This window comes from Pinus tabuliformis, chromosome 6, assembly GCF_031772625.1.
Source record: "Pinus tabuliformis cultivar Carrire ecotype Pingquan chromosome 6, CPIR1, whole genome shotgun sequence".
NCBI classification, from domain to species: domain Eukaryota; kingdom Viridiplantae; phylum Streptophyta; class Pinopsida; order Pinales; family Pinaceae; genus Pinus; species Pinus tabuliformis.
In genome coordinates, this window is record NC_142292.1 from 919,683,218 (window position 1) to 919,709,736 (window position 26,519).

Consider the following 26,519-nt stretch of genomic DNA (forward strand, 5'->3'; position numbering starts at 1 on the left):
AGTCTTCACAAGAAGTGCGTACATACAAAGGTATGATTCGTAAGAGTAACTTATACCTTCTGACATATGATTGATCAGGATTTGCAGTGACATGATCTAATTTATGTGATGTGAATGGTTATGCACTGATATGATATGTTATGAATTAGTTTCATCTAGTTCCATTGGTTGATTAAGATTCAGTTACTACTTTGATGATTCAATTGGTTCCGTGATTGAGTGATTTGATATAGTGATTTATTTCATAAGTGTTATTTGATATTAAGCTTAAATGATGGAAGTGCATCTAGTCTAAAAATATGATGAAAAGTGGCCTACAAGTTTGATGTTTTGAGTTAGTTTAATCCAGTATGAAACATTATGAAACGTGGTTCACAAAAGAGCTGAGGGTTGGAGCCTTGAGTTAGGGAGTCAAGGCTTTCTTCTAGTGGTAGCTGGTAAATCTATTCAGGGGTAGGAGATCCCTTCCGATGGGTGTTAGTAAATGAGATTAGGGGTTTGCAACTCCCTTCCAGTGGGTGTTGGAGAATGAGAGAATGTTGTAGCCTTCTGCAAGTTGCTTCCTGCATAGTGGTATGAGTCTGTGCCAGTACAATATTGTAATATGTTTTCCCCTATAATAAAAGAAGAAGATATATACGATGACAGTTGTGGTTTTCTCCCACTTTGGGTTTCCACCTAAAATCCTAGTGTCCTCATGTGTTGTTGTGTTTCTTATGTGTGATGGTTTATTCTGCTCGTATTGTTCATGGTTAATGTTTAATTAATGCCTAATGAATTAATGATGCACTTGTTCAAGTGAAATATATTGTGAAATAAATAACAAGTTAGTTAAATGGGTGTATGATGTTTGTCTTCATCGTAGTTGTGTGCATACGTTATTGTACTTAATGACAGTAGCATACAGAAATTTGAATAAGAAATTGAAAGGTTTATGTGAGTTTTAAAATATTGATTCACCGGCCCCAGTATTTTTTCCAACATCCATCGATTCTCTAGAATGTATATTTTGTATGCCTTTGATGATTCGTTATAACAAAAAAATATGATTTCTTTCCTAAAGGATCAAGATTGTTCCTCTTATATTTAGGAACATGAATATATATAGGAGAACCAAACATTCTCATGTGTCCAACCTGTGGCTTCCTTTCAGAGAATGTTTCTTCAAGATCCATACCTACTAGAACTTTATGAGGGCTTCTATTTTGAATGTACATGGTTTTCAGTGATGCTTCACCCCGTAAAAAAATGGCAATTCCAAATCGTACATGATGTCCTTGACAGACTCTTCAATGGACCTATTCTTTCATTTTTCTACACCATTCTAATATGGATTATAGGGTACAATTAGCTCCCTTGTAATCTTATTATGCCTATAGACTTGTGTGTGGTATAGATCGAAGTGCCATGTAACCCTTAGTATGTGGTATTTAACAGTTGGTAAATTCATCACTCACTAACACCATGTGTAATGGACTAAACCACTAGGAAACCCTCATTTCATTATCTTAGTACAAAGTTTTTATAGTTGAGCATAATTTAGTGTGGAATTATGCAGCAAATATTTATTTTACTATGTTGCTTTTAGTAATTATTTAATGGGAAACCAATAATAATATAAATTCCATTTAACCAAAAAGAGGTTCTATGACAATACTATGCAAATACCTAGCTTAAAGTTTGGTACTAAGAAAATAACAATAATCTCACAATAATGATTAGCTAGATGTAACATCATTATTTAATTAATTACATTTAGTCTCATCTCATGTATAGGTCCATACCTTTACAATACATATAGCGCAATATATTTATGGAGAATGTAACTTAGTTCAATTCAGTTTATGAAAGAATTTGAGTGTAAGTATGGAGGTAACTTAGTGATCTCTTTACAATATATAATCTAATATAGATTATATATATAAAGAGAAATTTAAATTAATTGGGTTTGTTTTGAATATTTTGGAGTAATGATTATTATTCTCTCCCCTCAAATTTCATTTTTGAAAGTGATTTATAAAAATGATATGATAAAATTTTTCATAATAGATTTTAACATTATTGTTGAGTTTAATCCTTTTACTATTTAGATAGAAAAATCAAGTAAACTCATATTAATGGTAATGAAATCCCATCATGCTTGAATGCTATTTTTTTCTTTTTAAAATATTTTTTGCGTTTAATAATTATATAGAATGGCCTAAATAGGATAATTGACGTAACTCGGGTAGTTCAATTGGAAGCCATGGGATCTAAGAGTGCTTGTAATAGTAGTAGTTGTTGAAACTTCACTAGTCATATCTTACTAATCATTATATTCGATTTAAAAAATCCAATCTCATATGATTAACATGAATAAGCACTTACCACTAGAGACAGGTGACTAGTATTTTGATGGTCAAAAGCACAAAGAGGAGTTATGGAGGTGAGCTTCATTGAAATAATCTATAAAAAAAACATTTCCAAATATTAATATAATAAAAGTGAAGAAATGAAATCCGATTACAAATTTAGATATGTTATTTCCGACCATTTTAACTAAATTAATTCGTACCTTCACCTAGCTTTTCAAGGACTACACATAGTTGATGATTTCCTCTAACACAAGTGTAAGCTAGTATATAACATACAACGTAATAATAATTTTCAATTCAATGGCTCAAACAACATTAATCGTTAATTCAACCATCTTTAAAAAAACCATCGACTCAAAAAACAAAACCATATTGATCCATCATTAATTTAGCAATCAGATGTAAGTCATCAATTCAACAAATATGAAAAGAGAGAAGATTTTTTTAAGCTCTCACTAGACTTTATAAGATTTAAATGACAACATAAGAAAATATTCCTTTTACAAAATTGTGTCACGATAAATATTTTTTACCTTAATGCACCTACTGCCTTTTCTATATATGCATTTTATTGATACTTCAGCTTTTTTAGTGTTGTGAAAGAAACTATGTAAAAAGAGCAGCAATATTATACTTTTGAGCAACCAAGAATAAGGTTTTGTAGAACATTCATGCGATCACTAGTCTATGGCCTTTTGACTTACATTTCATTGAAATTTAATGGATATAAATATATTATGCGTCGAACTAATAAATTATTAATGTTTTATATGTATATATACCCTTTCCTTCTAGCTACGACTGTCTATAAACTGTCCTCTTCTTGATCTCATGTGGATATAACCCTTCTGAGAATACAATGTTACATTTGACCTCTACTTCTTCTTTGCTATTGTTGATGATCTCAAAAGCCTCAGGTTCGTGTATGAGAATTGGAGGAGCTTCATGTTCACTTAGGTCACGAGATGTTCCAGTCAACAAGATCGATGCATGGAAACACTACACAAGATTAACAACCGATGTTAGAAAAGTGTGAAAACGCTGAAAAAATTCAATCGAGTGAAACATCATACAAGGTAAAGAATGAATAAACAGAGCTCATATGCACAAAGAAGTCATGGAAATGATGTTGCATGAGTGGATCCATAAAAGCGTTAATTAATTGTAGACAATTTTTCCTCACTCCGTTGCAAATACGAAGATAAATTAGTGTTGAAAATCGGGTACCTGTGGGATCCATAAAGGCGTCATGCATTGCTCGCAGATATATTGTTGTATGCATAACACCTAATATAGGATATCCCACTGAATAAACCCATTTTCCAATTCCAATAAAGGCATTAGTTGTTTGTGCATTCCATGAAAGGATAAGATGTATGGATATGACAATTGCTCGACAAAATGGTTTGGTTAATCGTTGTACGCCATTATTCAAATCTGAGGAACCCTGAGGTATTATGTCATACACCTCACCCGACACACACATCATCATAGCAACATCAATAATCTAGTGGCCGTGGTGTACTGGAGTTGCACATAATGACGTATCTCTGCAGATAATGGTGATTGTATCCCTAGATGCATAGTCAAGGTGGAGAATGAGGCCAATGTGGTAAAGGAAAGTGTGGTTGTTAATGGAATCTTTGATACTTGAAGGAAAATGTTACCTATTGGCAAGTCTTTTCGCATGCACATCATATTACGTTCGAATGTTTTTTACTTTAGGGAAATGTTGTTCTAAAAATCAGGTGTGACAAAGCAAATTCACCAGCCCCAATTTGTCAGTTTTAATGATGAATATTGCATCCTTGCATTTAATTCTTAATTGAGTTCAAGTTTTATGATGAAGATTCACTTTATTCTGTGCATGATACTTTGGATATAGGCTTCGGTCTTATAGTGTACTCCACCTGTAGATGATGAAATAACCAAATATAAGTAGTGAACTCTATGTTTCGACATTAAATTCCACCTGTACTTCAGACATGAGGCTTTAATCTTACACTATGCCCCACCCATAAGTAAAGAGAGTGGAACATTATTATTGTGCAAGATTTGGTTGATATTGAATTGTTCCTTTCTTAGCTTATTTCTCTATAATGAGATTAAAACCTAATAGCTTATCTTAATTAACGCATTAAAATAATGAAGAATGGGTGGATCGAGGACGACAACATTTTTGTGTTGTGGTGTAACAACACCCTAATGGGCCTCAATATTGTGGTGTAAAAATTCCCTAATGGGCCTGAGTTCTTGGGTATGGCAATGACCTCTTTGGGCCTTCATATCTGGATATGAGAAAATATTATGATAGAGATATGAAGGAGATATGCTGACCCGTATGATAGAGATATCATGGCAGACCTGTGACAAAGATATCATGATAGACCTATGACTGTTTCGCTGCAATTTTATTGATATTGTTCTCTCTACATAATTCTTTATGATGATATGGGGTGAATTCAATGTGAAAATGTTTTAAAATGCAATTATCCATAACAAAGACTTCTAGCCCTAAGAAAATTAACATTGTTAGTACTCTAATGTTTAATGGTTAATGATGAATATGTTTGAGTAAATGTTGCAAAGTGCAATAAATTATATGGTTGTCCAATCTAGTCCATAAAATTAAATGTATATGTGGGGAGAGAGGCAAAATTATAGGTCACCTATGGATGGTAATGAACTTATTTCACTTGTTTAAAATATGGACAGGTTTGTAATTATTATATATATATATATATATATATATATATATATATATATATATATATATATATATATATATATATATATATATATATATATATATATATATATATATATATATATATATATATATATATATATATATATATATATATATATATATTGGATTTTAAAGTGGTTGTTGAGTTTAATGGTCTTGTGAAATACTAAAAAAGGCTTTGTCCCTCCAGTCCTCTTGTTCTTTTCTTTTTCCCATGTGATGGTAGTCTTAATTCTGGTAATACTTGGAGTCTTAGATTTTGGGAATTCTTGGATACAATCATGCCATGGCTAGCTATCCTCCTCCTAAAGGGTGTTATAGTGACAAGATGCATGAGATAAGGAAGGAGATGAGACACCTAGCCAGTCAATTGGAAGGCCTGCATAAGGCCATTGTCTACTTTAGTACCCAGATGGAATCCCAAATGAAGAAGAATGAAGAGATGGAAATAGGGTAAAGAATTCAAGGACCCTAGTTATTTAATGCAAGGTATGGTGGGAAACATTCCATCGATATGGTGGGAACATTCCACCCATATATTACCCTAGGAGGATGAATATCCTATCATGTTCCAACCATATTCCAACAAATTTTACAATTAGAATGTACAAAATTTTTCATTGGCTAAATGTGACAAAAAAGGGTATGTTGCCTCTACTCTATGTTGCAAAATAAAAAATATGTATAAAAACATCACCAATGTGTTATGATTTAAAAATTAGAAGTCTCTTCCTATTTATACATGACCTATGAGACCTTTTAAATGTGCGAGGATTATGCCTTATCACATAGCAAGAAGTACATCCTCATTAAATTTGTGTTGACAATAACTCATCCTCATTAAATTTCTGCTATGCATGAATACTCCAAATTAGATTGATGTTATGGGGTAAAAGGTAGGGATTGTGTGCCTCAAATAAATGCATACTAGGATCACTAATCACGAATTGAATAATATCCAACTTGAATTAATCAAATTGGCCAGGAAATGAAGCCTGAGTGCACATTTTAGTGAAGGTAATTTTGGTCTACTTCACAAAAATGCATGCTCAACCTTCATTTCAAGGCCAAATTGAATGATTCAACTTGGAGGTTATTTTTTTACTCATAAGTATTTTTTTTTTTAAGTTAGGTGTTTCCTCCCAAAGCACGTGTTTAGCATCCCGATGAGGTTTGAACACAAGACGCCTTACTAACAAAACCATTTCTCAATCGATTGTGCTACTGGGTCTCGACTACTCATAAGTAACATTAATACAATTATTTTTATTTTTTCACATATATATTTATGTTGTTCAAGAATACTCCAAATTGCATGGATTTCATAGGGTAAAAGGCAGGGTTTGTGTGCCTCAAATAAATGCACACCAAGACCTATAATTAATTGGTAGTAATATAATGATCATTCCATCCTATGGGTCTACAAAATCGTACCTCAAACTTGTGGTGTAACAACGCCCTAATGGACCTCAGTCTTGTGGTGTAACAACTCCCTAATGGGCCTCAATCTTATGGTGTAACAACACCCTAATGGGCCTCAATCTTGTGGTGAGAAATGCCCTAATGGGCCTCAGTCCTTGGGTATGAAAACAACCTCCTTGGGCCTTCTTATATGTGATAACACCAAAGTGCCCTAATGGGCCTCAATCTTGTGATGTAACAACACCCTAATGGGCCTCAATCTTTTGATGTAACAACACCCTAATGGGCCTCAGTCTTATGGTGTAACAACACCCTAATGGGCCTCGATCTTGTGGTGTGACAATGTCCTAATGGGCTTCAATTATTCGGTATAACAACAACCTCCTTGGGCCTTCTTATCTGTGATATGAGAAAAGATTATGAAAAACATATAAAGGAGATAAGTTAAGCCCTATGTCATAGATATCATGATATACCTATGAAAGAGATATCATGAAAGACCTATGACTATTCCGCTGCATTGTTATTTCTAATGTTATCTCTACATAATTGCTTATGATGATATGGGGTGAATGCAATGTGAAAATGTTAAAAATGTCTTAAAATGCAATTATCTACAAAAAAGACTTATAACCTTAAGAAAATTAACACTGTTAGTACTCTATTGGTTAATGGTTAATGATGAATATGCTTGACTAAATGTTGAAAAGTACAATAAATTATATGGTTTTCAAATATGGTCCATAGATTAAACATCAATTTGGGGAGAGAGGAAAAATTATAGGTCACCTATGTATGGTAATGAACCTATTTTCACTGTTGAAAGTATGAATAGGTTTGTAATTTTAGTTTTTTGTTTCTATTTGGATTTTAAGGTGATTGTTGAATTGACCGGTCTTGTAAAATACTAAAAAAGGATTTTCCCCTCCAATCCTCTTGTTGTTTTATTTTTCCTGTGTGGCAGTATTCTTAATTCTGGAAATACTTGGAGTCTTGGATTTTAGAAATTCCTAGATACAATCACGCGATGACTAGCTATCCTCCTCCTAGAGGGTGTTAATGTGACAAGATGCATGAGATAAGGAAGGAGACAAGACACCTATCCATTCAATTAGAAGGTCTGCATAAGGCCATGGTATATATTAGTACCCAGATCGAATCCCAAATGAAGAATAATGAAGAGTTGGAAGGGTAAAAATTTCAAGGACCCTGGTTATTTAATGCAAGGTGTTGTAGTCAAAGTATATATAGTATACATATATATATATATATATATATATATATATATATATATATAGGCTTTGGATGCAAGTGTTGAAAATGCAGCAAGAAATTCCTAATTTAATTTTCCCTTGAGTAAATTAGGAGAAATTCAAATTTCAATTTCAGCAGAATACTTGGAGGTATTTAACTGAGGTGACATGGCTCTTTTCACTTAGTTAACTCAGTAAATTCGAGTTGGAGACACTTGAGTTTAGTTATACATGATTGATTGCTAATTTGTAGCAATATATTTCAGTTAATTTGAGTTATTGTTAGTGTAACTAGTTCTCATTGTCACAAGAACTAGTGGAGGTCAAGTTAAGTGTGTGTAACTTTTTTCACATTAAGTGATCATCTAGTTAACTGATCAATCAACACAAAATAATTGTTGCGTGTAGAGAATTCAAGTTACCCAGTTGATATTTTAGTTCAAGGGCAATGTACTATCGGTTGTAAACTATTCCTAGTTGTATAGGTCATGCATGCAGTCAAAGAAGGACCTATAGGAATTGCGCAATCCAGATTGAGGAATTTCCTAAAGAATGGGGGGCTAATTCCTTGAGGAACAACACAAGGATATAGGGGCTTGGAGGCTCAAAATTTTTGCTAAGTATTGGCCAAGGTAGGTCAATTAGGCAGATGATAGAAGATGCATGTGCAGGTTGAGCTCAAGTTTGAGTAGAGCATATTGTATTCATCCAGATTCCTTGTTTAATGCAATACAAATAGTAAGGGGTTTTGAGAAATTTCTTTCCATAGATAAATCTCTGTGTATGTGTGTTGAATATTGATGCATGTTAATGATTTGTGTCCTCAATCGTGAATTCACTTCTGCAGATCAATAGAGTAGCTCCTAGTTGTGTGATTTAGAAAATTTCACAAGTAGTTTAGAATCTACACATTAATTTCTAGAGTAGGGACTAGGAATTTTTTTATAGAACAATCTCTTTTCAAAAGTTTTATTTATATTTTGTATACAAGCCTAACCTTTCAGTCTAAAATAAAAACCTTAAACTACATAAAAGTGGGCCCAAAACTTTTATAAATTGGAAATTAAAGCGCACACAAGTTTGGGATCAGATCGTCGCTCATTGGAATCATCCCTAGGAATCAAGGCTTTCCGCTAGGGTAAAGCGATCAAAATTTACGGGATGAAGACTCGTCAAAAGCAGAATGGATAAATAACCCATCTCCAAATAAATGGACATGATTCATTCTGATAGGTCCCATCCACTTTTCACAAACCACTATGGGACCCCTTGGAAGTGGTTAATGATTTTTATGAAAACCATGCACTGGAAGTTGGTGACAACTCATGTACCCATTAGGTGAGCCAAGTAAGTGAGAAGACCCTTACACATCATCAATCCACCTCACCCATGCATGTCATCTCCTATATATCCATGTCACCCTTCTGTATCCCTTACGACGTCAAGATTTTTTGTTTTTCCTACTCAATACAAAAATGATAAAAGGTCATCCCACTTGCTATTTTCTTTGTCCTCCAGTTGTAGAGTTGCAGTGATCAACATCCAAAGTGTACATTGTCGATTCCACATCAGCATTTGGCTCTTCATTGTCTCTGGTTACCGGGTAACTCATAATTCCACATTTATTCCTTGTCCTTTCTTTCAAATTGTAAACATGGAGAAAACCTTGATATTAATTAAAAAACCTGCAATCTCTATGTCATCTATTCATATACCCCTTATGGACAAAGAAGCTGAAGTATATGATTCTTGTTTCTCCTTGGACCTTTTGGAGATTCGATAGGAAATTCTTGACTGTTCGAGTGATGCACATAATCTTTTTTGAGTCATTCAGTTTAACCTTTATCATGTAATTGTCCCACATACCTATAATTTTCCTGAATTTGTCAGTTGGTTAGTGTCTTCCCTTATCCCATAGAGGAATTTTTTTATGTCTTCTTTAGGGGAGAACATTTTTGAGGTCACTTCAGAGCTAATACACAAAGATTTTAATTTTGCTACAGTTGAGAATCCCAATAAGTTTTTATATGAGTCCTTACTCCTCACTTATATATATATCTTTCTAAAGAGAATAAGAAAGGTCCGTTTAAACTCATTCTGCCACAAAATTTCCAAATTCCTCCACCTATAGTGAATTATCCAACAACCTTATTTTCTGATGCTGCACAACGTGTCGTAGTTATAATTTTTTATCTTTTGGGAGATGATACTGTGATGGTAAGTGAATAGGCCCTAGGGTTTTTTAGTTTGATGTTGCAACTTGATATTGTTTTGGATATCCCTTCTTACCTAGCCAAGTCTATCAATTTTCAATTTTAGTACTATCATATTTATGGTTATTTTAGACAACCCTCTATCCTTGTCTATATGTTCTTATATGTACATGCTAATAGGTTTGGCCATCTGGGTCTAAATATGTGGGATTCAAGGAATAAAATGAACTCTATCATTGAATGGAATAGTGTTGTTAGAAAGAAGGAAAATAATGGGGGATTTCCTTATTACTTATCATTCATGACCATTGTATATACTATTTTGAATAATCAAAACCTCCAAGGGTTTTGCCTGAAGCAAAAGTGTTGTTGCAACTCAACAAGGACACTAGAGTGGGGGACTAGTATATTTTCAAGATTACACTGAGATAAGACTATATGGGGTTGAAGTAACACCATATCATTTTCCAATATTTTTTCCTATGAGGATATTTTCTCTTTAATTTATAAGGCATAGTCTAAATGTTTACCAAGTTCATTTTTTTCCTGCATACAAAGGGTTTATTTTTAGGTTAGAAAGAATTGTTGGGCCATACAATGTGAATCGTAGCCAAACGTTCCTGCAATGTGAAGAAATGATGAAGGAGTTTGGCTTGATCAAGGAGGGCAGTGGAAATATGTCCCTTATCATATAATTTCAAATAAAAGAGGGGAAATAAGTTCTGCACCTTATAATTCATGAAAGCAAGCTAAAAATTGAGAAAATGGCAAACCAAAAAACATGGCTAGGTAGCAATCAAGAAATATACCTAAACAAATTGATGTTGAGGTATAAGACTCACAATTGCAAAATAGAGAAAACGTTCAAAGAGGAGAAGAAGCAGAGGTACATGTTAAATTAACAGAGGGACCCTCAAATCAACCAAGTTTTCAAATTTAGTTGGGAAACCTAGAGTGTTCTACCTCTTCCTTTGTTTCCACTGATTTGGAAATATTCTCAATTGAAGAAACTCCCTCCACCATAAAAGTGTTACAGAGGAATTATTAACAAATTGAAGAAATAATTCATAAGGTGAGAAGCAACATGTCAACTCAACTAGCAACACAAACAACTCCAACTTATCAAACAAAACTACTCTTTGATTTGGATTTAGAAAGGAACTAATTAAAATTGTCCCTCATGCATCCAACTATTCAGTCTCTTCCTTCAAGACCATATTTTAAAACATTAGATCTATCCATAAATGTAGCTGACATCCCATTTCGTGACAAGGTTATTTTGCATGACAAGCAGGGGAAATGCTCTATAGTGACCTAAGCAAAATATTTTTGATAGTAAGTAAAGCAAAAAATATTTTGGAGAAAGTTTCAAATCAGCTCAAGCAAGAAAAGGAAAATTTTGTTGCACTACATATTCAAAATGAGGACTATAAGAAGCTAATAGTTAAATTGGGAATAGATCTAGAAAATAGGGAAACTATCAAAACCCTATTGAAAAACGTAGAATCTAAGATACACTCATTAAGGAAGAATTTGAAAATGCCTGGGACCTAGCACACTCAAATATTTGAACTAGCTCAGGTTGATGAGAGAATTAATGGACATAAATAAATAAATTGTCATTTTGTAGGAACAAGTGTAGGGCTTACAACAATCAATAAAAAGCCATGTTTTCACTTTTGTGGTCCCAAGTGAGTCAAACGAACCGTCAGGAAGCTTACAAAAGTTATGGCAAAACTCAAAATTTTAGACAATGAACTAAAGAAAATTCAAGACAACCTAACGCAGATAAAGGAAAACCATGATATCAAGGAGACGCAACTAAAATACAACAAAAGAAAACAATGATCAATTGACCACCAAGAACAAAAAAACACAAGATGAGATCAAGGAGTTGAAAAAAAAAATGAAAGGAAATATCTCTCTAATGGAAGCTAGACAAATTTTTTGGGATGATATCATCCAAAGGTATGTTTCTATATGGGAGTATATTCATATCATTTCTCAACGAAAGATTATGATGAATGGGTCTAAATTAAGCATTGATGCATGGAAAAGAACTATATAGAAAGAAGTAGTGAGGGCTAAAAAGAAGATCAAATATTTAAATGGAAAATATTCAAGTAAACTAAGGGCATCAAATATCATAGACTGAGCTGGGGTAATTATGGAAATTAGTAAAATGAATGAGAAAAACCTACTTCGTATTCAGGATGAGAACAAATTAAAGGGGGTTCATAACTCAATATCTTTGTTTGATTTCAAATTTGACAAGAGGACCAACAAGGAAATCTGTTTTCTTAGGAACTATATGAAAAGGAACTAGAGTAAATACAACACATGAAAAGATTAGAATTCTAAAGGGAAGAATTGTAGTGAATTATTTGTAGAGGGAATTCCAACTTCTTTGGCTGATGAAGACACTATTTGTTGCAAAACTAATTATACAAAGCTTTCAAATTTGAAAGTTGCATTCCAGAAAATGAACCAGTGTACGCTCCCAGATGAAGCACTTTAGACGAAGTATGAAAGATTGATTACTCATATTGAAGTCGAATTTCAAATGGCAGAACCAAGCACAAATCCTCAAAGTCAATGTTCCACTAGTCATCAAACTTCTCCAAAATGAGAAAATTTCATTTTGTAACATTGTAAAGGATTTTTTAGTTACATATAGTTAAGTAGTAATGGTATGTTTTGACAATTACCTTTGTAACTGATTTCGATGTAATATTTAAAATACACGAGAACCACTGGAAAATTGTTCAAATTTTTGGAATTTTGAGTACTTGTGTAATCATTTTTGCTTCCCTAAAGATAATAATAAAAGTCACAAGGTTGACTCTAGTATGTACTAGTACATTTTAGTTTGTGTTGTCACTTATTCTAGTAGTTGTTCCTTAGGTTTTCCCTTCCTTAGGGCTCTGCTAGATTGTGTGGTAATAGGAAACATTCCATTGATATCAAAGGAAAAATTCCACCGATATATTACCCTAGGAGGATGCCATTTATCCTATCATGTTCTGACCATCTTCCAACCAATTTTACAATTAGAATGTACAACATTTTTCATTGGTTAAATATGGAAAACAAGGGTATGTTGCCTCTACTCTAAGTTGCAAGAAATGAAAATTGGCATATAAATAAAATAATATCCAACTAACTTATTGAAAGTAAACTATTGATAACTCTTTCTCCATCCAGATAACAAATTCGACCCACTTTTTGTTTTGTAACATGTCCTTTTTGAAGTTTGTTGGATGATGGACATATTTATCCTCTTGCTAAAACATGACACATGAACCACTTAAACTGATTAATATGCAATCATTTACTTTTTTATAGGAAATAAAATAATATCATTTCACATATTAACAATACTTACAAAGATAGAAATCAAGGCCTTTATACCTTTCTTGCCACTGTGATGCGTGGCACTTCATTCTGCAAGCCTAGCCTTGGAGGCCTTGTCTTGAAACACATACTAATTGAATTTAACTATGCAAAAATAAAATACAAAAATTGTTTAAGAAATTTGATATAATCTTATGAAAAAATTCAAATACCTGGGTACTCTCCTCACTGATCTTCCTCCATTCATCCAACTTCTCATATGTTTTTACAAGTTCCTTCTATACTTTTGTACTTACATCAATTTGCCTTCTTTTGAGCCTTTTCTCGGGTGAGAATTTTTTGATCTTCTTTCTTTGATAACATCTAAATCTCTTGCAGTTATGAGACATTTGTAGTTTAACCTTTTTTATGGACCAACCTATGCCAAGTTTAGTCTCCATGTCGTGAATTACTGCTTTCTGTAAGTGAAAGGTATCTTTGAGAGTGGAAAATGGAGATGCGATTTGAATTGTTGAAGGTATGATTCCTTCAACCTATTCAAAACATATTTCCTAGCATTTGTTCTATATATTTCACTTGAAACCACATCGTTCTTTATCCTTATATCATAGCTACCAATGTAGGATTCATAATGTGGCATGGTGGAAGAAGAGATTTGCGTCCCAGGAGTGGATTGGGCATTGGAAGTCTTTGTTTCTGATTCCAAATTCTTAGTGGTTATGCTTAATTATTTCCTCCTTGATCTTCTTCTCGATCCAGGAGTAGTTGGGGAATCAATTGATTCCCTTTGAGTTGGTGATGTGCTTGCAATGTTTCAATGGTTTTAGTTGATCATTTGGCCCCAATATCTTGTTAACAACTTCTTAGGTTTAGATTTCCCCCAATCTCACTTCGAGTAGCATATTAGATGACATTTGGACCTTGATTTCACTTATATGATGAGCTAGGAATCACATTACAACATAAATTTAAAGGAATAATTAATATGTCTCTTCAAATATAAACTTGAACTTAATTTTGAATTCGAATTGCATCTTCGCATTTTCAGATTACAACCTAATTGCAAAACATACATCAACCAAATCCTATGCAAATACTAAAATAAAGGTCTATACTACACCTTTCTCAAACACACAAGATTTCCTACTCTAATGCCACTTAACACAAGGGTGAAACTAAAAATCACCACTTGATGTAAAGGTGATAGTAAAAATTGTAGCTTGTACAAAGGAACGTTGCATGCTGATGGCTTTATTAAAGAAAAGGAAAATAAATATTTTACATTTCATGACACTCACCACCTCCTTTAACATTACATTATTTTTTAATTTACACATATGGGGACATAATTCTTATATCCCCTATTTTCGTGATGATAAGCTAAATCCAAAATAAAGTACTTTATCCCTAAAAATCTTCTAAATTTCCAATCCAATGACTAAAGTAAAAAAAAAAAAAATTAACAAAATGAATTTTAATTAAGGGAAACCAACTCCTTGTCTTGAATCTATAGGAACTTTTAGGCAATGATAGTTTTTTAAAATGTCAAAGATGCAACCTACTCACTCTTCACTCTTTGTCTCTCTCTCCCTCTCTATACCCCTCATCCTTCTCCCTTCCCTCGCCCTCTCTCCTTCCTTCTCTCTCTTTTGTCTCTCGCTACCTTATACTCCATCTTTCTTCCATGTCTCCTTATCAATCTCTCTCCCTCTCTTCTCATGCACACACACTCCATCTTTATCTCTCTCTCTCTCTCTCTCTCTCTCTCTCTCTCTCTCTTTTTGATCCAAGTGGATGTTGTGGCCACTGCCTATCCACTCGGATCCCACCATGTCTCTTTTAGTTTTTTAGTTTCTATTTGTATCACAATTTACTATCTTTGGTCTCTTTTCGGGTCCTGAACTCTCTGGAGCATTTTGATGGCCCTAAACAAAGTCTTTTAGGGAAGCCGAGGCCTTCCCCTCTCTCTCTCTCTCTCCCCTCCCACATCTCCCCAAATCTCTCTCTCCCTCCCTCCCCCCTGCCTATACCTGCCACCACACTCCTCTCTCTCCCTCCCTCTCCCTTCCTAATCACTCCTACCCTCTCTCTCTCTTCTTGTGAATCCATCCCAAGCTCTCTCTCCTCTTGGATTGTTGGCTCCAACTCCAAAGCTTCGATCGCTATAATTAGAACCTACACAAACGAACAACACAAGCCAAAGATCTACGACATCTATGTAGCATTATCCAATCACTCTATTCAATGGATCAAAATAACATTGAAATATATGAATGTAAACATAACATAACACATATAGGAAAACAATATACTCTTTGTATTAATATGAAAGGGAGAGAGTTTACAACCAAAAGTGGAAGTTTATATTGTATAGATCCTCCCAAGTTGGCTTGTCCTTCCTTGCCACAATGTACACGTTAAAGGCAACCTAATGCATGGGAACATCACAAGGAAGTAGGGGCTTGTAGGCTCAAAATTTTGGCTAAGTATTGCCCAAGGTAGGTCAGTTAGGCAGAGGATATAAGATACAGGTGTAGGTTGAGCTCAAGCTTGAGAAAAGCATATTGTATTCATCCAGATTCTTTGATAAATGCAATACAAATATTAAGGGGTATTGAGCAATTTATTCCCCTAGATAAATCTCTGTGTCTATGTGTTGAATATTGATGCATGTTAATGATTTGTGTTCTCGATCATGAATTTACTTCCACAGATTAATAGAGTAGCTTCTAGCCTCGTGATTTAGAAAATTTCATGAGAAGTTTAGAATCTACACATTAATTTCTATAGCAGGGACTAGGAATTTTTTATATGACAATCCCTTTTCAAAAGTTTATTTATATTTTGTATACAAGCCCAACCTTTCAGGCTGAAAAGCGCAACCTTAAACTATATAAAAGTGGGCTCGAAACTTTTATAAATTGGAAATTAAAGCACACACAAGTTTGGGGTCAGATCGTCGCTAATTGGAATCATCACTAGGAATCAAGGTTTTCTGTTAGGGTAAAATAATCAAAAGTTACGGGATGAAGACCCATCAAAAATAAGAATAGCTAAATAACCCATCTCCAAATAAACAACCATGATTCATTCTGATAGGTCCCTTCCACTTTTCATGAACCACTATGGGGGACCCCTTGGAAGTGGTTAATGTTTTTTTATGAAAACCATGCATTGGAAGTTGGTGACAACTCATGTACCCATTTGGCGAGCCAAGTAAGTGAGTAGACTCTTACGCGTCATCAATCCACCTCACCTCTACACGTCATCTCTTGTACACCCATGTCACCCTTCCGTATCCCTTACATCATTAAGATTTTTTGTTTTTCCTACTCAATATAAAAAAGATAAAAGGTCATCCCACCTATTATTTTCTTTGACCTCCAGTTGTAGAGTTACAATGACAAATGTCCAAAGTGTACATTGTCGATTCCACATCAGCATTTGGCTCTTCATTGTCTACGGTTATCAGGTAACTCATAATTCCACATTTATTCCTTGTCCTTTCTTTCAAATTGTAAACATGGAGAAAACCTTGAAATTAACTAAAAAACCTGCAATCTCTATGTCGTATGTTCATATACCCCTTATGGACAAAGAAGCTAAAGTATATGATTCTCATTTCTCCTTGGACCTTTTGGAGATTCAGAAGGACATTCTTGACCATTCTAGTGAACCATATATTTTTTTTCGAGTCATTCAATCTGACCTTTATCATGTAATTGTCCCACATACCTAAAATTTCCCTGAATTTTTCAGTTGGTTAGTGTCTTCCCTTATCCCATAGAGGAATTTTGTTATGTCTAATTTAAGGGAGACTATTTTTTAGGTCACTTCACAACTAATACACAAAGATTTTAATTGTACTACAGTTGAGAATCCCAAGAGATTTTTAAATGAGTCCTTACACCTCACTTATAGATATCTTTCTAAAGAGAATAAGGAAGGTCTGTTTAAACTCATTTTTCCACCAAAATCCCAAATTCCTCCACCTATAGTGAATTATCCAATAACCGTATTTTCTGACACTGCACAACATGTCATAGTTATAATTTTGTCTCTTTTGGGAGAACATGATACTGTGATGGTAAGTGAATAAGCCCTAGGGTTTTTGAGTTTGATGTTGCAACCTGATATTGTTTAGGATATCCCTTCTTACCTAGCCAAGTCTATCAATTTTCAATTTCAAAACTATCATATTTATGGTTATTTTAGATATCCCTCTGTCCTTATCGATATGTTCTTATATGTACATGCTAATAGGTTTGGCCATCTCGATCTAAATATGTGGGTTTCAAGGAATCCAATGAACTCTGTGATTGAATGGAATAGTGTTGTTAGGAAGAAGGAAAATAATGAGGGATTTTCTTATTACTTATCATTCAAGGCCACTGTATATAATATTTTGAACAATCAACAACCTCTAAGGATTTTTCCTGAAGCAAAAGTGTTGTTGCAGCTCAACAAGGACACCAAAGTGGGGACTAGTATATTTTTCAAGATTACACTGAGATAAGACTATCTGGGGTTGAAGTACCACCATATCATTTGCTAATATTTTTTCCTATGAGGATATTTTCTCTTAAATTTATAAGGCATAGTCTAAATGTTGACCAAGTTCATTTTGTGTCTGCACATAAAGGGTATATTTTTTACGTTGGAAAGACTTGTTGGGCCATACATTGTGAATAACAGACAAACACTCCTACAAGTTGAAGAAATGATGAAGGATTTTGGCTTGATCAAGGAGGGAAGTGGAAATATGACCCTTATCATGCAATTTCAAATAAAAGAGGGGAAATAATTTCTGCACCTTATATTCATGAAAGCAAGCCAGAAATTGAGAAAATGGAAAATGAAGAAACACGGTGAGGCAAAAATATGCAACAAAGAGTAGATGCCCAAACCCCTGCAATGAGGGAGAAGAGCTTGACTAGAAATATACCTAATAAAATTGATGTTGAGATATAAGACTCACAATTGCAAAATAGAGCAAACGTTCAAAGAGAAGAAGAAGCAAAGGTACATGTTAAGTTAATAGAGGGACCCTAAAATCAACTAGGTTTTCAAATGTAGTTGGAAAAACTATAGTGTTCTACCTCCTCCTCTATTTCCACTGATTTGGTAGCATTCTCAATTGAAGAAACTCCCTCCACCATAAAAGTGTTACAGAGGAATATTAACAAATTGAAGAAATAATTCATAAGGTGAGAAACAACATGGCAACTCAACTAGCAGAACAAACAACTCCAACTTATCAAACATGACTACTCTTTACTTTGGATTTAGAAAGGAACCAATTAAAATTCTCTCTCATGCATCCAACTATTTAGTCTCTTCCTTCAAGACCATATTTTAAAACATTACATCTATCAATAAATGTAGTTGACATCCCATTTCGTGACAAGATTAATTTGCATGACAAGCAGGGGAAATGCTCTATAGTGACCTAAGAAAAATATTTTTGATAGTAAGTAAAGAAGAAAAGCTTTTGGATAATTTTTCAAATCAGCTTAAGCAAGAAAGGGAAAATTCTGTAGCACTGCATATTCAAAATGAGGACTATAAGAAGCTAATTGTTAATTGGGAATAGATCTAGAAAATAGGGAAACTATCAAAACCCTATTGAAAACATAGAATATTAGATGCACTCACTAAGGTTGAGAAAGAGAAGGAAGTGTTGATAAGAGATTTAGTGGACATAAACAAATAAATTGTCATTTTGTAGGAACAAGTGTATGGCTTACAACAATAAATAAAAATCCATGTTTTGCACTTTTGTGGTCCTAAGTGAGTGAAATGAACCCTCAGAGAAGCTTAAAATTTTTATGGTAAAACTCAAAATTTCGGAGGATGAACTAAAGAAAATTCAGGATGACCTAACATAGATAAAGGAACAAATTGATATCAAGGAGAGGAAACTAAATAAAACAAAAGAAAACAATGATCAATTCACCACCAAGAACAAGGAACACATGATGAGATCAAGGAGTTAATTTTTTTTTTGAAAGGAAATATCTCTCTAATTGAAACTAGACAAATTGTTTGGGATGATATCATCCAGGAGGTCCGTTCTATATGGGAGTATATTCATATAATTCATCAACAAAATATTATGTCGAATGGGTCTAAATTAAGCATTGATGCATGCAAAAAACTATACAGAAAGAAGTAGTGAAGGCTAAAAAGATGATCAAATATTTAAATGGAAAATATTCAACTAAACTAAGGGCATCAGATATCATAGAATAAGTTGGAGTAATTATGGAAATCAATAAAATGAATGAGAAAAACCTACTTTGTATCCAGGCTGAGAACAAATTAAAGGAGGTTCATAAGTCATTATCTTTGTTTGATTTCAAATTTGACGAGAGGATGAGCAAGGAAATCTGGTTTCTAGGAACTATATGAAAAGGAAATAGTGGCTGTTAAAGGTAGAGTAAATACAACACATGAAAAGACTGGAATTCTAAAGGGAAGAATTGTAGTGAATTATTTACAGAGGGACTTCCAACTTCTTTGGCTGATGAAGACACTATTTGTTGCAAAACTTAATTATACAAAGCTTTCAAATTTGAAAGTTGCATTCGAGAAAATGAACCAATGTAAGCTCCCAGATGAAGCACTTTAGAGGAAGTGTGAAAGGTTGATTACTCCTATTGAATCAAAGTTCAAATGGCGGAACCAAGCACTAATCCTCAAAGTCAATGTTCCACTAGTCATCAAACTTCTCAAAAATGAGAAAAAAAACATTTTTTAACGTTGTAAAAGACTTTTTAGTTACATATAGTTAAGTAGTAATGGGATGTATTGACAATTACCATTGTAACTGATTTTGATGTAATATTTAAAATACATGAGAGCCACTAGAAAATGGTTCAAATTTTTGGCATTTTGAGTAATTTCATAATCATTTTGGCTTCCCTGAAGATAATAATAAAAGTCACAAGGTTGATATGGTACATTTTAGTATGTGTTGTTTCCCTCATATGTTTTTCATATTCATTTTCCTTCTTTGAAACACGTGTATGATCATAGTAGATTTATTTGAGCAATTTGCAAATTTATTTTATGTATCTTTAATAGTTACAATGAATACCTGTAAGTTATATTCAACGACATATTAATAGGCTCTCCACTGCTTCTGCACTTCCATTCTTAATGTAAATCATTCATACTTCATCTTAGAGTTTTAAATTTGGATTCTATTAAAGGTCTCAAGTTATAAACCCTAGCCTCTTATCAGTTCTCTTTTCCAGCGAAATAATTAAAGTCTTGCTAATATAAGGTCAATTTGGGCATAAAGATTCATCTCCAAAATTAAGTTCTATTACAAAAGGGAATGTATCACCTCTGGGATCATTTTAATAAATGTTTAACAATATTTTAAAAGTTTTGAAATAGTTCTGTGGATGTCCTAAGAACTAGTTCCCTTTCAGCCAAGAATTGTCTCTAGGGTGACAACACAAGGTATGGTGCAAAATGTTACCCACGAAAAGTGAGTGACCCCATAGGAGAATTTTTCTTCCATCTTTGTCTTCAGCTGGGAGCCAACAACCCCTGACAACCACTAGTGTAATCGATGTATTGTGCCACTTGATCTCTGCTCCCTGAGCTAGTTGTATGTCCCCTCACCCATCTATCAAGAGCATGTGTTTGAAGGTGGGAAATCAAATCCTAAAGGTATGTTTTTAATTGTATAATCAGGTGCTTATGCTTGTTTCTCTTTGGACACTTTGGGCATGGATTATTGGGTGACTTGGAAGAAGGAATGGTTTTGACTGTAGTCTTGTTTTTTCACCCTAAAAGGGGGCTTTATCTTCAATCCTAGTCCCATGGGATATCCCCTAATGGATTATAGCTTTAGGAAGGGCACAACTTGGAAAACCCCATTTTTGGTAGCGTAGTCCTTAGATGCCTCACATAGGTGAAAGTTCGTAAAGAGCAGGGGACCTTTGCTAAATTGATATTGGGACATTATCCCATTGTTTTCACTTATTCTAGTAGTTGTACCTTTGGTTTTCCCTTCCTTAGGGCCCTTCTAGATTGTGTAGTAATAGGAAACATTCCATTGATATGGTGGGAAACATTTGACTGATATATTTCCCTAGGAGGATGTCATTTATCCTATCATGTTCTAACCATCTTCCAACCAATTTGACAATTAGAATGTACAACATTTTTCCTTGGCTAAATATGGAAAACAAGGGTATGTTGCCTCTACTCTAAGTTGAAAGAAATGCAAATTGACATCTAAATAAAATAATATCCAACTAACTTATTGAAAGTCAACTATTGATACCTCGTTCTCCATCAAGATAACAAATTCGATCCACTTGTTTTTTGCAACATGTCCTTTTCGAAGTTTGTTGGATGATGGCCATATTTGTCCTCTTGTCAAAACATGACACATGGACTAGTTAAACTAATTAATATGCAATCATTTAGTTTTTTCTAGAAAATAAAAAAATATCATTTCACATATTAAATATACTTATAAAGGTAGAAATCAAGGCTTGTATACCTTTTTGGCCACCGTGATGCGTGGAACTTCATTTTGAAAGCCTAGGCTTGGAGGCCTTGTCCTCAAACATATACTATTTGAATTTAACTATGAGAAAATAAAATATGACTTTTTTTAAAGAAATTTGATATAATCTTATGAGAAGATTCAATTACTTGGGTACTCTCCTCACCGGGCTTCGTTCATTCATCCAACTTCTCATACGTTTTTACAAGTTCTTTCCATACTTTTATACTTACATCAACTGACCTTCTTTTGAGCCTTTGCTTGGGCGAGAGTTTTTGATCTTCTTTGTTTGATTACATCTAAATCTCTTGCAGTTATGAGACATTTTTAGTTTAAACTTTTTTATGGAACAACCTGTGCCAAATTTAGTCTCCATGTCGTGAATTACTACTTTCTGTAAGTGCAACGCATCTTTGAGAATGGAAAATGGAGATGGGATTTGAACTGTTGAAGGTATGATTTCTTCAACCTATTCAAAACATATTTCCTAGCATTTGTTCTACATATTTCGCTTGAAACCACATCATATTTTTATCCTTATATCATAGCTACCAATGCAAGATTCATAATGTGGCATGGTGGAAGAAGCGATTTGTGTCTCAAGAGTGGATTGGGCATTGGAAGACTTTGTTTCCCATTCCAAATTCTTAGTGGTTATGCTTAATTATTTCCTCCTTAATCTTCTGCTCGATCCATGAGTGGTTGGGGAATCAATTGATTCCCTTTGAGTTGGTTGACATGCTAGCAATGTTTCAATGGTTTTAGTTGATCATTTGGCCCCAATATCTTGTTAACAAATTGTCGGGTTTAGATTTTTCCCTAATCTCACTTCAAGTATCATATTATATGACATTTGGACCTTGATTTCACTTATATGATGAGCTAGGAATCACATTACAACATCAATTTAAAGGAATAATTAATATGTCTCTTCTAATATAAACTTGAACTTAATGTTGAATTCGAATTGCAACTTCACATTTTCAAATTACATCATAACAACAAAATAGAAATCAACCAAATTATATTCGATTACTAAATTAAAGGTCTATACTACACATTTCTCAAACACACAAGATTTCCTACTCTAATATCACTTAACACAAGGGTGAAACTAAAAATCACCACTTGATGTAGAGGTGATAGTAAAAATTGTAGCCTATACAAAGGAACTCTGCATGCTCATGCTTTATTAAAGAAAATGAGATCATTTTTTACATTCATGCCACTCCACTACCTCCTTTCACATTACATTATATTTTAATTTACACATATGAGGACATAGTTCTTATATCCCCTATTATTAGTGATGATAAGCTTAAATCCCAACATAAACATATTTTATCCCTAAAAATCTTCTAAATTCCTATCCAATGAATAAATTTAAAAAATTGCATTTTAATTAAGGAAACCAACTCCTTTTCTTAAATCTCTAGGAACTTTTACAGGCTAATGATAGGTTTTTACATGTCCAAAGATGCACCTACATCACTCTCAATTTTTGTCTCTCTCTCCCCTCTCTCCTCCCTCCTTATGTCCTCTGTCTCTCACTACCTTATACTCCCTCTTTCTCTCTATCTCTCCCTTATCAATCTCTCTCCCTCTATTCCTCATTACACACACTCCCTCTCTATCTCTCCATCATCTCTCTCTCTCTCTTCAGTTAATCAATCCCTCATCACTTTCTCCCTCTCCCCCTCTGTCCCCCTCATCTCTCTCTCTCTCACTCACTTACTATCTCTCTTCCCCCTCATCCCTATCTCTCTCTATCCCCATATTCTCTCTCTCTCTCTATTCTTCCCTCTATATCCCCCTTCAATCTCTATCTCTTTCACCCTCCCTCTCTCTTTCTCCACCTCTCTGTCTCACCCACCCACCCACTCTCTTTCTCTATATACCCCTCCTTCTTCTCTCTCTCTCTCTCTTCCTTACCCCATGTCTCTCCCTTAATCCGATCCTTCCTCTTCATCCTTCCCTCTCTTCCTATTCTTGTCTCTATGTGTTTTTATGTATCCCTTCTATATCCATCCATATCACCTTTATTAATCCCACCTCTCTCTCCTTAATCCCTCCCACCCTTTCTCTCTCTTTCCCTATCCCTTACTCTATCTCACTCTCTCCATATTTCCCTCCTATTTCTCCCCCTTTTCCTATCCATTCCTTTCTCTCTCTCTAAACTCATGACTCCCTTTTTCTATCTCTCTCCCATTTTCCTTATTTCCTCCTCGTCCTCCTACTCTCTCTTTCTCTATCCCTCCAAACGTCTCTCTCTCTCTCCCTCCCAACACCTCTCTCTCTCTCTCTTTATCCCTCTCTCATCTCTCTCTCTCTCTCTCTCTCTCTCTCCCGTAACCTTGTATGTCTCCCTCCCATACCCATCTTCTTTGTCTCTTCTTCTTGTATGTCCCCTTCCTAAATCCCTCTCTCTATCTCTCTCTCACACACTCCCTCTCCACCTTGCTATATGTATCCCTCCAACATCATATCTTTCCTTCCCTCACTCTCTCTCCATATTTCCTCTCCTTATGTCACTTAGAAAAATTATCTCTCTCCCTCCCTATATGTATCCCTCCTACATACCTCTGTTCCTCTACCCTCCTACATACCTCCCTCTCCTTCTCTCCCTTTGTCTCACTCCTCTTTTCCTTGTCTCTCCCCATGTGCCCCCCCCCCTTATGTGTCCCTTCTACATCCTCTCTTTCTCTCCCCCCATCTCCTCTCTCTCACTCTCCCCTCCCTCTCTCTCGCCCCTCCATATCCACCCTCTCTCCATCCATATGTCTCCCTTCTACATCCCTCTACCCCCCCACACTATTTCTCTCTCTCTCTCCATGTCTCTCTATGTCCCTCCCTCCCTCCTTTCCTGTCCCCCCCCCCTCTCTCTTCCACCCCCTACTTCTCTCTCTTTCTTTCTCTTATTCTCCCCCCCTTCCCTTTTCCTTCATGCGCTCCTCTCTCCCCAACCCTCCCTCACTCACTCTCTCACCCCCCTTTGTCCTTCTCTCCACCCCTCTCTATCCCCCTACCTCCATCTCTCTCTCCTTCTGTCACTCTATCCCACCTTGACTCTCCCTCCATCCACTCTCCTCTACCTCTCCCTTTGACCCTCCTCTCTCTCTCTCCTACCCACACTTCCCCCAACCCTTTCTCTCTATCTCTATTTTCCCCCTTTCTCTCTCCTCCCCCCCCCTTCCAAAATCCCCCACACTCTCTCTTCCTCCTTTTCCCTTCCCAAACACTGTTTTCTTAATTGTGATCTGTCACAAACTCTTCTCTCCTCTTGGTTTGTCAGCTCCAATTGTAGCTTCGATCCCTATAATTAGAACCTACACAAACACACAACGCAAGCCAGCGATCTACAACATCTATGTAGCATTATCCAATCACTCTCTTCAATGGATTAGCATTACATTGAAATATATGAATATAAACATAACATAAAACATATAGGAAAACAATATACTCTTTGTATTAATATGAAAGGGAGAGAGTTTACAACCAAAAGTGGAAGCTGATCTTGTATAGATCCTCCCAAGTTGACTTGTCATCCCTTACCACAATGTACACCTCAAAGCCACCCTAATGCATGGGAATGATAACTCTCTTATGATCAAAGCAACAACATAAGGGTATGATTAGTCTCAAAAATCCAACCCCTAGGTTGTGGATGACAATAAATATATAGGAGAGGATGGTAGTTTATGGATTCCTATCCATTTACCAATCTAGGCTTGAGATCCACTCTTGATGGGAGGATGAGCTCAAGGGATAAGAGGTCAAAACTCGAGGATAGGGAAAATAAGATTCAAAGTTATTATCCAAGGTAAATGGTTTTAACAACTCCTGGAAGCTTCTTCAAGAGGAAGCTTCAAGATTCTTTTATTTTTCCTGAATTTTTAGAATCAACTCATCCCTAGCAAGGGACAACCTTCCCTAATCAAAGTAGGTGTAGAATTGACCAACCTGTTGCTGAATGCAGGTCCCTAAAGGGCCAGGATACACTGGGCCTTAAAAGATAATAAAATGAAGCACTAAAGGTCATAAACTCAGGGATTTGAGAGAGTCATGCTTATGGATTGGTGTAGGGATGATGACAAGGTGTCCAAGGATGTTGATTGATCCAATTTGTAGGCATATTGACCAATTGTGACAAAATGGCTTATAACACTCTCTTTCTCTCCTCCTTTCCTCCTCCTCCTCTTCCTTTTCTTTCTCTCTCTTACCCACTCCCCCCCTCTCCTTCCTCTCTCTCTCTCTCTCTCTCTCTCTCTCTCTCTCTCTCTCCCTCCCTCCCCATCCCCTCCCCTCTCCATCCATTGGCCCCACATGCCCCCCCCTCTCTCCCCCTCTATATCTTCCTCCCTCCCTACCTCCCCTTCCCTCTCTATCCCTCGCCCCCTCTCCCTCTCCCTCCATTGGCCCCACATGCCCCATCTCTCCCTCTCTCTCCATCCCCTCTTTCTCCCTCGATATATATCTCTTTGATCCTCTCCCTCCCTCTCCTTCTCCTTATCCCCCTCCCTCCCTCTCTCTCCCTTCCTCTCCTTCTCTCTCTCCCTCTCCTTCTCTCTCTATCTCTCTCCCCTTCCCCCTTCTCTCCCCACCGCACCTCTCTCCCACCCTTTATCTCTCTCTACTCCCTCT